This window comes from Hippoglossus stenolepis, chromosome 12, assembly GCF_022539355.2.
Source record: "Hippoglossus stenolepis isolate QCI-W04-F060 chromosome 12, HSTE1.2, whole genome shotgun sequence".
Lineage (NCBI taxonomy): Eukaryota > Metazoa > Chordata > Actinopteri > Pleuronectiformes > Pleuronectidae > Hippoglossus > Hippoglossus stenolepis.
This window is the reverse complement of record NC_061494.1, coordinates 21,948,761-21,961,798: the sequence shown is the minus strand read 5'-3', so window position 1 is coordinate 21,961,798 and position 13,038 is coordinate 21,948,761.

The following is a 13,038-nucleotide window of genomic DNA, read 5'->3' as shown; positions in this document are numbered from 1 at the left end:
ATCCACAATCAGAATAAAGAAATTAACAGCAGCTTTTCTAAAAATGTGTTTTAAGGAGTGTTTTTAATATGGGCGACAGATTCAAAGTGCCTGATCTCCTCAGGCATTCCAACGTCTCAGGGATCTGAAGGAAACAGCACAGTCACCTTCGGGCTTCAGCTCAGACTTAGGGACAGATAACAGAGATTTCCCCCGAGGATCTCAGGCAGCGGGTTTGGTCATAGAGGGAGAACAGCTCGGAGAGAAGGGGGGGTGGGGGCAAACCAGACAGGGACTAGACAGTGATCGGAAATATATAAAAAATCAAGTAAGTCATTTTATTGCAATATTAAGTAATTATTTTGAGATCTGAAGTCGTTTATTTTGATATGTTGTCATTATTTGAGTTACTAAGCCCCCCTTCCTCCACCCCTGCTCCTGTCCTTTATTTGCTTTATTTTATTCTATTTTTATTTAGTTTTAATGTCAAAGATGGAGCCTTGGGAAATCAAGACACCATTCTTATTACTGCGAGAGAGGTTGTACAATATATAAGATAACACAGATAAACATTAATAAGCCAAAAACCTATGTAAGGGGAAACAAATATATATATATATATTTATAAGGATGATATCAGATGAATTGTTATATCACAGAATAATGCTCAGGGTTATAGTGATATAATATCACACGTTTTTTATTGATATAATTTTTGGCTACTCCACAGGAGGGGGACTCGTGGGGTTTGTTACTCAGGCTTCTCTGTCACTACTTTGCAGTTTGGGTGTTTGACCGCTGGATGTCAGTGTTGCAGTGTCTGTGAGAAAAGACGCTGACGAGAAGCGAAGAAGAAGCAGAATTCCAGCACATTCCCTGAGAGGTCAGAGTCAGCATGAGAACAGAAACTAGAGTTTAACTTTAAACACCTGAATGCAAATAAAACTCAAGTTTATAAATGGTTTATGGAGAAACAAGTCTAGATGATGGGCAGTTTCTGTCAGTTTGGTAGATTTCATAATGAAGTATGGAGTTATGAGCATGAGATTATTACGGAGCCACTTACCTGCACAATTCCTTGAAGTCTACCAACCATGAAATTGTTCTTTTTATTGACATGTTCACATCTTATTTTCACAGATTAAATCTATATGTTCAAACGGAGCTACTTGCAGTGACCACATGATTTAGATGTGAGAGTTAAAAGAACCCAAAAATGGTTTTATACAGTAATAATAATAATAATATAAACCTTATTTATATAGCACATTTACAAACAGGGTTTACAAAGTGCTTTGAGACATTTGCACGAGTGCATTCTCACTAATATAAAGAATTAAGACAGCACTGTGAAAAAGCAGTAAATACAAATAAAGAGAATAAAAGCAATAAAACTCAATAAGACATCATCAAAGACACGTCTGTAAAAACAGGTTTTAGGAGGTGATTTACAAAGAAGTCAGTGAAGTCAGGTTTATCTCCTCAGGCAGGATGTTGCTGATGACAGTAGCACGATCAACCTCGACCAGACGGGCCCCACCTGAGGATCAAAGGCTGCAGCCACATCACGGAGCGCTTTCAAAATGATAAGGAAAATCACAAAGTCAATTCTAAAGCAAACATCCTAACGGAGAGAAGCCAGGAATGATGTGGTGTCGACTATTAAAACCAGTAAGACACACAAATACACTATTAAGAAAAACAAATCGTGCTGCAGAACCCGAAAAGTGATGCGACGGGAAACTATGAGAAAGAAGAGGAAAATAATTGTCCTGAGCATAAAAAGGTTGTTAGAGAGGCAACATCTGGCCGCTGAACATAAGGCCGCTCTTATTGCCTCTGTTTAACAGTCTGATTGTAGAGGCTGCTGGTCAATTAAGACACCCCTGGTATGACTTTGATTGCCTGAGTATTGGATGAAATTTCAGACCTATCTGGAAACGGCGTAGGTTGTTTGTGCTTTGGGCGGGGAAGGCAGAGGAAACAACAACAACAACAGCAACAGCAGCAGCAGCAGCAGCAGGACTTCAGTCGTTTTGCAGAACTTCTATTAAGAAGAAACCCCCCCCCCATTTTTTTTTTACCAGGAGCGTGAGATCGTGTCACGGCTGCAGGCGCAGAGACGACCAGCCGGGGTTTCACCGCTTCAGCTGCTGATTCAACTTGATTCAATTAGATTTCATTTAAGTTACTAATGTGATTTCATTTGGCACATTTGACGCGTGGCCTTCGTCCATATCCTGCTCCGGTTCATCGGACAGTTCAGGATGTGTGTGTGTGTTGTATTGTACCGTTAGCTTTGTGAGGACCATATTGAGCCTAGAACCTACAGAGTGAGGACATTTTGGGAAAGTGAGGACACTTTCAAATGGCTGTTTGAGGGTTAAGACTTGGTTTTAGGGTTAGAGTTAGAACTATAGAGTCAGGCATTTAGTTGTGATGGTTAAGGTAAGTTTAAGGTTCAAGGGAATGTATTACACCAATGAGCCAATGTCCTCACTAAGATAGAAGTACAAGGTTTTGGTTTTGTTTTTGTTTTTGTGTGTGTGTGTGTGTGTGTGTGTGTGTGTGTGTGTATTTCTCATATTGTGAGGACCTAAATCTGTTTACAGTCACATTATGGGGACAAAATCAAGTCCCCATAAAGTAGATGATAACATTTTAAGTTGAACAGAAGGTTAGATTTAGGTTAGGATTAGGTTGAGGTTAAGTAAAAAAGTTAGATTAAGGTTAGGTAACTAGTAACTATGGTTAAGGTTAGACTAAGTCTCCAAGAAATGTATGTAAGTGAACATAATGATCTCTGAAGTCATGGAGACACGACTCTGCGCGCGGGTGTGTGTGTGTGTGTGTGTGTGTGTGTGTGTGCGTGGCAAACTACTGTACGCAGTCACAAGCCAAAATGGGTCACACACGCCTGCTCCTTTCAGGCTCTCATTTGCTCTTGTGTGTTTTAATGAGCTTTGGTTTTTTCGAGGGTATAAGCGACAACAGTTTTGGTTCCCAAATAATGGCCGTACTAGTGAGTGTGCTTTAATGAGTCCAACAGGGAGACAATGAAGTTACTCAGTATCCTCGGCTGCAGACGTGTTACCAGGCAGTGTATCAGCTCGCTCTCGGCCGTATGTGCGTCCGCTCATGTCAGCGTTGTGTACGTTGTGTATGGTTTTATATTTATAACACCTTTGTCATGCACGACGCCCTTCCACCTCGCAGCTCACTTACAGCTGACAAATTTGAGAGTGTGTATAATAACCTACCACGACTCAACTCCTGACTACATGGCTGAAGGCGAGTTTTTAAGACAACAGAGGTGGGTAATATCGCCTGGAGCAACTTCCTCCCCGCTCCTCTCTTCCTCTCTGTCGGTGAGGGCCTTTGTGTGTGTGAGAGCAATTCTAATAAATCACTATCTCTGCTGCGAGACTATTTTCCCCCCATAACCGCCTCCTTCATATAGTCACAAACATCGATCGCTTCTGCAGAGGGCATGCATGTCATGTGCACACACACACACACACACACACACACACGACACACCTGCAGATGGAAAGAAAACATCTCCTGCCTAATTAGCAAAGCACAACAGTTGATCTTCTTCTTGCTGTGGCATTCGAGAAAACCTCTTCCAGTCCAATTTGATCTGAGGCAGTAACAGAAAGCGTCCTTGTATCCCGTCTTGCTCGGCCTCCTCCAGCTTCCAAGGACGAACCGCAGCACCTTGTCTGTGCCGCTGACGGCTGAGCAGGTCATCGGCTGTCAACTTCTACCCGTCAACCGGAGATCACCTCCAGCCAGGTCCACCCAGGCCACTGTGGATGGAAAACAAGACCTCCCATCACCTGACCTGCGTCTCCCCTGCACGCCACTGAGATCTCAGCCTGATGGTCTTTGAAACCCAGGAGTTATTACCTGCACCAGTTTCCATTGGCGTTTGTTTGTATGTAAGCAGCATTACACAAGAACTACTCAACAGATTTCCAGAAAACTTTTGAGGAAGGATGTGTTACGGGTCAGGGAAGAACCCATTAAATATAGATGTGGATCCTGATCGGGGGGACTTACATGGCGAGTGTCATATTATTTTTCAGAGCTGCACAGAAATGCAGGCAAATAGAAACAACCTGCAAAAATATTTCATCAAAAACAAACAGGTTTGTACAAAGTAGGAAGGCAGGAGGTGAAACTGAAAGCAGAGCAGGAGACGCAGGAGACGCAGGAGCTGGACTGAACAGACACGACAAAGACAAAGAGAAGCACAGAGGCTAAACACTCAGGGGAGGAAGGGATCATTGAACACAGGTGAAACCCATTAGAAACAGGTGCAGACGATCACAGGGAACAAGAAGTAGAGTGAGACACACAAAGAAAGAAGCTTCTAAATCAAATAGGAAATAATGTCGATCAAAATGCAAGATAAATCAAAAGTTAATCACATGTGTAGTCCACGTTACAGAAGGAGCACTTTGGTGTGGATTCAGATCAAGGGACAGATCCAGGAATGTTTCGTCATTTTCTTTAACAATGACAAATTTTGTTTTCAACATATATTTAAATAGCGGCAGTATATAAACAAACAGCATCTGCAGATTTAGAGCATGTGATAGGAACAAAAGATCAACTGCTGTTTCAAACAATGAACTTTGAACCTCATAGCCACTTGTGTTTTTCATTATGGTTACAAAAGCTGAAGTAAACACAAGGTATCTTTAATTCAAACTGTCAAAAGTTGCATACAGATGATGTAGAATCATGAAGTAACATATAAGAGCGAAGCAAATTTCCTATATCTTTAGATAAAGAGCAAGTGAAGGATTGAGAGAGAGAGGAAACGAGTCAGTGCATAGTAAGTGCTCTTAGAAGAGGTCAAGTGATTTGAACGGGTTCAAGTGATCTAATCCAGTTTAGTAACTTGCTCCACTACACTACCGCTCAGGAGAAGAGTTTAGAAAATCCAGATCTTGTGAATTTAAAGTGGTTTCATTACAGGACTGTCGGGCCTTGGCAACGTTCTGGTTTTATGCTGAATTTGATGTAATTCCCTCTCTAATTTTTATTCCCACGTTCCCCTCAACCTGCCCTGTCTACATTTACTTTACACGATTTCCCCCAACTCCCAGAGAACGGGAGTGTTGTATTAAGCTTTGAGTCTCATGTTGAGGTAATGAGCAATAGCAGGCGAGGTAGTGATACCGACAGCGGGAGAACACGCTGTTTTCATCTGAGAAAAGGCGGAATCGTATCCTTTTACAGATAACGCTACACAACTCTGCTGGATGCATTGTACCGCGGTCCCTGGAGGCGACTGTCGGTGGAGAGATTGTTATGTACTCCTCCTCGCTGGGTGGATTTCTTTTCTCCTCGTGTGATGGTTGAAAGTCTGTGGAAAATGAAGAGCAGCGCTTTGCTCCACAATCCCGAGGGACCGACACCAAAACAGGATGTTTAGCCTTTTGTTGATGTTTCAGATAAGTCAAAAAAAATTGGCCTTTTTTTTTGCTTTTTTCTACCATCGCTGCTGCGCTGGTGATATCTCATAATGTGCAGTTATCTGGAGGAAAACAGCCCCGAATAACAAAATGGACCCAGAAATGCGATTTCTTTCTATTTTTAAAACAATGTTAAACTGTATTCAGGAGGATTTGTCTTTAACTAGCTGTCCCATTATTCACTCAGTGCAGAGAAAAACATGTTGACTCCTTCTCACAATTGACTGGCGCTGTTTGTAAACCTTATTACTGTCAGTCATAAGTGCTGCCACCAATTCATTTCGGTGGAAGCTCTGGCTGCACTGATGATTGAGTTTTTTTATTGCTGTATATTCAGCTATTGACTCCCTCAGGGGCTTTATCAACTCATGCTTGTTTTTTTCTGTGGTTTTACTTGTGTTCCTATATTTCATTCCCGTTCCCACCGAGGTTTTACTCCATCTGCAAACCGTATTCATCTCGGGGAACAATAAAGATTGAATTGAACTGCACTGAGTCATTCAGGGAGGGATGGAGGGTGGGGGTTTGCTGGCTGATAACTGGAAACAATGGGAACATTATTGAGGGAGGTCATAACACAACAGAAAACAATCTCGCTGCACGGTCCATTTAGTTGCTGCTTTGGGCTTTCGATGAAACCACACGATCGTAATTAGCGCACAGAGTCAGCGGAGGATGAGGAGTCCTGCAAGTGCTCGGAAAAACCTGATATATGAACACATACAGTACGGAGGATGCTTGAGAAGATCGCGTCACAGCGGCGCAACTGGATTGCTCCGTTTCGAAGTGGTTCCTTCGAATGCTGCAAACAAATGCTTCCATACCTGAGGAGCGAAGGCTCCGACGGGTGCATCCCTCCCGGGCCTAATCTATCCCAGGATGCATTGCGCTTGGGTGATGAGCCATTGTTCAAAGTGGTAATGGCGCCCGCAAGCGAAGAGACGTCCCGATCCTTGAGGAATCAGGCTTCAACTCAACAGAACAGCTAATGGTTAAACAATCATAAGGCATAAAAAGTTCCTTGTAGTGTCGAACTGCAGCTCTGTTGCCTGGCGACAGCAATAAGGGCGGGACGAGCTGGTGACGCCAATCAGGGAAATCCTCTGTAGACCAGATCATCTCACTTCAGTTCAGCCTTTGCGGTGTACGCGGCCCACAGAGACCCTGAATAGTGAAATTCGACTCATTTTAGGTAATTGTTATCACACGGGTGTATTTTTCCAGTAAGTTTGGTTTTAATTCGTTATTTGATGATATAACAGGGTGACCAATGAGGACTGTCAACTGTCAAACCCTGACAAGTGTGTTGGTTAGTTTTCATTTCATCGCTCGTACATGAAGCATTTGCAGTATTTTGCTGCTTGAAGTTGACATGAGGTTTGTAGGTTTGTGTGTTGTATTGAAATGAAGGAGAAACCACAACCAAGCGACACACTGAGCTCTGTCGGATTAAAGATGGCCACGTTTGCTTCCTCTGCAAGAACCACGGGAACGACAAGAAGGGCTCAATGCAGCTGTACGTTAAAAACAAAACTTTGAAGATCATCTGACACGACTGAAAGCTGCAGAGCGACGACTAAATGGAGCTTGGGCTGAGATTGGTTTGTCCCCGGGTTTTTTTTCAAAAGTCAACAAATGAGGTTAGAGCAAGAACAAAAAAGGAAATTTTAACATCTGTAAATATCGACAAACCCCATCTGCTGATATTATCGTAATATCCAGAGTAGTAGTAACCGACTGGATCTTGTTGGGAGAGTGTTTCGGGCACAATCACTCCCCCTGGGTTAAAACAGAATTAAACTAAACATGATGTCAGACTCAACGATGAAAAATAATGAAAAACTGTCTCATACATGTGAACAGTTAACGTGATGGATTTCCATTGCCGGGGTATTCCCTCATATCAGCCCCTTGTCAAGGCTACAGGAACGTCTCACAGATTAGATTACGTTTGACAGATAACTAAATCTCTTCACATTAAAAATGTATATGTAGTCTCACTGTTGAATGCAGCGCTCCTTCATTATTGATAGCGAAAGACACAGTTAAGACTCATGCACCAAAAAACTACTGAGCCACCCTCTTCTGCATTTGGGGCGCAGGACGTGTTCGTGAAACGCTGCAGTGAGGAGGAGAGGAGGCGACGTCGAGCAAAAACTGTACCTCACGTTTTTTTGTGTGTGAGATTATGAGGACAGATTACAAATGACCGGAGAGAGATAGACTCCTTCTCTTAAATAAAAAATGAGGACTTTCATTCCCTAAATTAGACGTCCAAGCACTTGAAGTGAAAAAGATAAATAAATATATATCTCCCGCCTACCAGCAGATGATTGCTGGCAGTAAAGCTCGGCAGCGTTAGAGTTAAGAGTCGTGTCACGTTCGCTCGGCAAATTGTCACGATTTAAGGACTTAATAAAACGTGTTTCTGAAATATTAACAGATGAATTTCAGACAGTAAAGACAAATTTATTGTGGCTTGAAATGAAACCTGTAAATCAGCCTCCGATCCGCGACTGGGGCCGGGGTTATTGCCACTAAAAGAGCACAGATGAACATTTCACCTGCTGTCACTCACAGCTTGTCGGGGCCCCGCAGGCATGCCCGTCTTTTAATGTTCCTTTGTTTTTATTAAAGCAACGCGGAGGATCATTTACACACGTAAACTGTGAGTGGAAACTTTGAATAAATAAAAAGGGGATCGTCCCTCTTTGCGGAGTCCAGTCACGTCCTGCGTGAACAGCGCGCAGCTCAATTCCAACTCTTTTGATTAGAGTTGAAATGAACTTCGCTTTAATGATGCGAGCGTTTCAGTTAAGATTTGCAATCAGCCAAATGGCTCAGTTTAGAACAACTGAAATAAACCAAATAATTAATTTGGAGACGTCGGTGCGGCGCTGAAAGATTAATTTTGAGAGCGGTAAAGAAGTAAATGATTCATCTGAGCAGAAGTGGAAGCAGCTTAATGTTGAATGGAAGCAAGTGATTCATTCAGAGGAGTCAGATCTAACTGACTCTGAGCCAGTTTCACCAGGAAGTTAAAAATAGACTTTCTGTGGTTAAAGAAGATCACACACACACACAGACACATAAACACATACACAATCACAGACACCACACACACAAACACATTTTCGCACGTACACAGATTCACCCACTCATTCACACACGCACAAACACACACACACGTGCACATATGTTGGTACACGTACCGTCACCTTGCACGTGCACACACACACACACATTCACTCACTCACTCACTCACTCACTCACTCACTCACCTACTCATTCACTCACTCACACACACACACACACACACGCTCAGACACACACATTAACTCACTCCCTCACTCACACACACGTGCACACATGTTGGTACACCATGCACGGCACACACACACACACACACACACACACACACACACACACACACACACACACACACACACACACCCACACATTCACTCACCCACTCACTCACTCACTCACTCTCACACACACACATGCACACTTGTTGGTACACATACTGTCACCATGCACCGGCACACACACACATGCAGATATACACACATTCACTCACTGACACACACACTCACACACGCACACTCAATCTCACACACAAATGAGGATACACAGACCTCTGAGCACCACAATTACATTTTCTGGATTTAAATAAAGAAAAGAAAAGAAAAAACTCGCTTACACACACTTTCTGTCACTACCTCTCTTTTTTGTTCTCTCACTTGCTGACACACAAGTACACACACACACACACATTCTCTGACACAGCCCCACTCCCTCTCATACACACACACACACACACACACACACACACATACATACACTCTCTCGTGCTCTGGCTCATGAATTAAAGAGCAGAGCTGGTCCAGGGGGAAGAAATTATTCAGGCAGATCTGCTCTCCGACAGAGAAGTGGGAGGTAGGGAGGAGAGAGAGAGAGAGAGAGAGAGAGAGAGAGAGAGAGAGAGAGGAGGAGAGAGAGGGAGAGAAGGGGGGGGGAGGAGGAAGGGGAGTTGAAGATGGAAGGAAAAAAGAGGAGAGAGAAAACAGGATGATAGGAAAGAAAAAGGCCGTTAATAAGGAATGCACTGATTTGACATAGACTGCGATCAAACCCCGATGGCATGCTGTGTGTGTGTGTGTGTGTGTGTGTTGTGTGTGTGTGTGTGAGAATGCACTCTTCATTGATTGTGAGTGTATAATGGATGTGGGGGGCATGTATCATTTTCTCTGTCTATTCATGTTCTCTATTTGCATCAGTGTGAGCATTGAGATGTGTTTGTGTGTGTGTGTGTGTGTGTGTGTGTGTGTTAGAGCGACACTTTTATGATATTTGATTACAACACACTTTGCATTAAAACAGTCGATAAAAGATGTTTTCCGTCCAAACCCCCCCCCCGATGAGGTGAAAATTAAAGGTGGACTGATAAACCTGCTGAACCTTCATCTTCTGTAATTACAGATTCCAGAGGCTCATTTAAGCCTTAAGCAGGAAAAGAGATACGTCCATTTTTATACTGGCACGGTTGAGAAACTACTGATCCACTAGAGGGCAGCGCAAAGTGGCGAGTTTTTGACAACAACAAACACGTTTTTGCGTCGTAATCCTGATGACAAACAAAAACACTCAAAAAACGCAGATGAAAACATAATCTGGCAAAGCTCAGTTTGTTAACTGATGCGTTTAAACAAGTGTTAAACTCTGTTTCTGGTATATAAATACAATATATTAATATCATTTTTAAGTATAAACTACATTTTGATGCCGTAGCAGGATGTCAAACCAATTCTTTATTATGCTGACTTTTGTGATAGTTTAATATTGAATAATGCATCATATTTGATAATGTTATCCTATATTTAGCTTTTAAAAGTAATTTTAAAAGTGACTGTTGAAATGTAGAAAAGTAGAAAGTAACACATCATGTAAATACTTCAGTGAGTTTAAGCCTGAGAGCCACAGTGAGACCCCACCTGAACCAATTAGACTGAATATATAAGACTAGAACATGAGTGGACCGCTGACATAGAGGAGGCCGTGTTAATATTAATATCATGTTAATATTAATATTATATATGCTAATGTTTGACTCTCTTGTGATCACAAAATACAATAACCTCAGAGTGACCAACACAGCTGATTTAACTGCTGACTCACATTAATTAATTAATTAACAAATAATGAAACAAGAACATTTCCAATATTATATTCCTGCAACACCTCTACATAAGATAACATATGATATTCTAAAGGCTTTTCACACTAATCCAGAAAACTGAAATAAGGATTTATTTCCCCTCATGTTGAAGGTCGATTATATTTCTTATTCTTATTCTAATCTCTTATTTTATATATACCAGTTCCAAACATATCTTCATATATCCATTACTACAGTTCATCTCCTATCATGAGACAGGCTTTGTACTTGTTTATGTTTCCTGAGTGAATGACGCCATGTTTGTTTTTTGTTCATATTTTAAATTTACAAAAGTTTCTGCAGTTGTTTCCCTGTGTGAATCCTGACGTTGTGAAACAGCGCCCCTCTGGATCGTAAGGGCAAACACGTATTAATCTACGGGTGTGGTGAAAAGGGGTATCGCACTGCCACATTCGGGTTACCTGCAGGAAACAGGTGAAGATGTTTAAACAGGTGACGACGCGTTTTTATTCTTTTAATTTGAGTTTCCACTGTTTCTTCTGCCACTTTCAAGGCTTCATATTTGATTTTACATGTGTTTGTATCAGTGTAAAGTGGAGATAAAAACTTCTGTTGGACTATTTGACCTGGAAATGTTCCGGTTCACCTCCACGGAGGAAACGAGGAAGAGCTGCAGCTTCAGAACATGTGAGTCCAACAACCTCCACCTGTCTGTGCCTCCTCCACCTGTCTGTGCCTTCACCTGTCTGTGCCTGATAACAAACATCCAGCTGTCTGTGTCTGATATTAACACATCCAGCTGTGATGTGTGTGTCTAACTGTTGTCGGGGGGGGGTGGTGTTTTTAAAGTGTGTGTTGATAATGAAGCTGTGGTGTTAAAGGAGTTTGAATTTGTGCTGTGACACAGGATCTACATTGTGTGTGTGAAGGTGTTTGCTCACATCTGTCAAACTGCAAAGAGGAAAGTTAAGTTTAAAGATTAAAGTTAGAGAAAAATAATACTTGACATTGATATAGACTTTTGTTATATTGAACTGAATAAACTTTAAGGATCTTTATTCTAATAGCATTTACTGTCTATGGTCGAACTACATCACCTAACCCTCACGTCCTGTATGTATGTGACACTCCAGGACTGAAAACAGACAAACCAGCCTGAAAACAGCAGCGTTTTAAAAACTCTGTGAAGCACCGCGAGCCGTCTTCATGTTAAATGTTTCACGTGAAAGAGCAAAATGCAAATGCAGCTTTTTGAACATTCATGAGGAGAGAAAGAGAGAGAGGCTTCCTCCTCGAGTGCCCACCATGAACCTGCTGCTAATGAAGAAGTGATCACAGCCGCCGAGCTCCTCAGTGTGACAGCCGCGCTCGTCACGTGTGATCACAGGTACAACTCTGTTCGAACTCCACGAGGACAAAACACGAGAGTCTCTCATCTCGTGTTCTTGACACACGTGAAATCGACTATTAGATATTTTCTTTAATCGTCTTTATTTTCCTCCTTTGTGTCTAAAAAGAGACTTTACTCCACTGGAGCAGAGTTTAATCTCACACCTCATGTCCTCTTGGACCACAGTGAAGTAAAGGTCACTGCTTCATACATGTTAAAATCACATGATGAGATTTTATTAATAACACTTGTCACAGGTTTGATTTATTCCAAGATACACACTCTTTTCTCTCACACATCATTCATACAACATCAGTAGTTTGTAGGATTCAGTATCTTGTATCTTTCCCATTCACTCGACAGACTGGAGGAGCCGGGGTTCAAACTACCAACCCCCTCTGGTTAGTGGACGACCCTCTCTACCTCCTGAACCACAGCCACCCAATGTCATATTCATTATCTACTTTATTAATATCATATATTTTATCCTTTTGATGACACTTTAATAACATTTTGAGTGTGAGTAGTTTCTGGGCTGTGGGTTAATAGTTTTAAATAATACAACTAGTAATTTAATTATTGACTAATCTCAGTCATTTAATGATTTACTGACCAATGTCATCTCAGAAATATCAAACGAATCCCCTCACTCATAGATGATGGTTTTAAAATCACCTCTTTTTTGATGAAGCAGTAATTTTATTTTACAAGGATATAAAATGAAGAAACGTTGTAAAACCTTGCAATTTGAAATATAGCTTGAAATATATCGGTGAATAATTTTCTTTTACGTGAACTGATTAAATTGTTTCAGCACTAATTTACAGTAGACTTTTATTTAAAGGAATAAATCATGGTTGAAATAATAAACCATATATAGGAGTTAGGGTTCGATTTAAAAGCAACAAAAAATATGAGAAATCACAGGAAGTAAAATATATTTCATCTGCCTTTTTAATATCTTTATTGATCACGATTAATCACCGTGGATATGTTAAGAC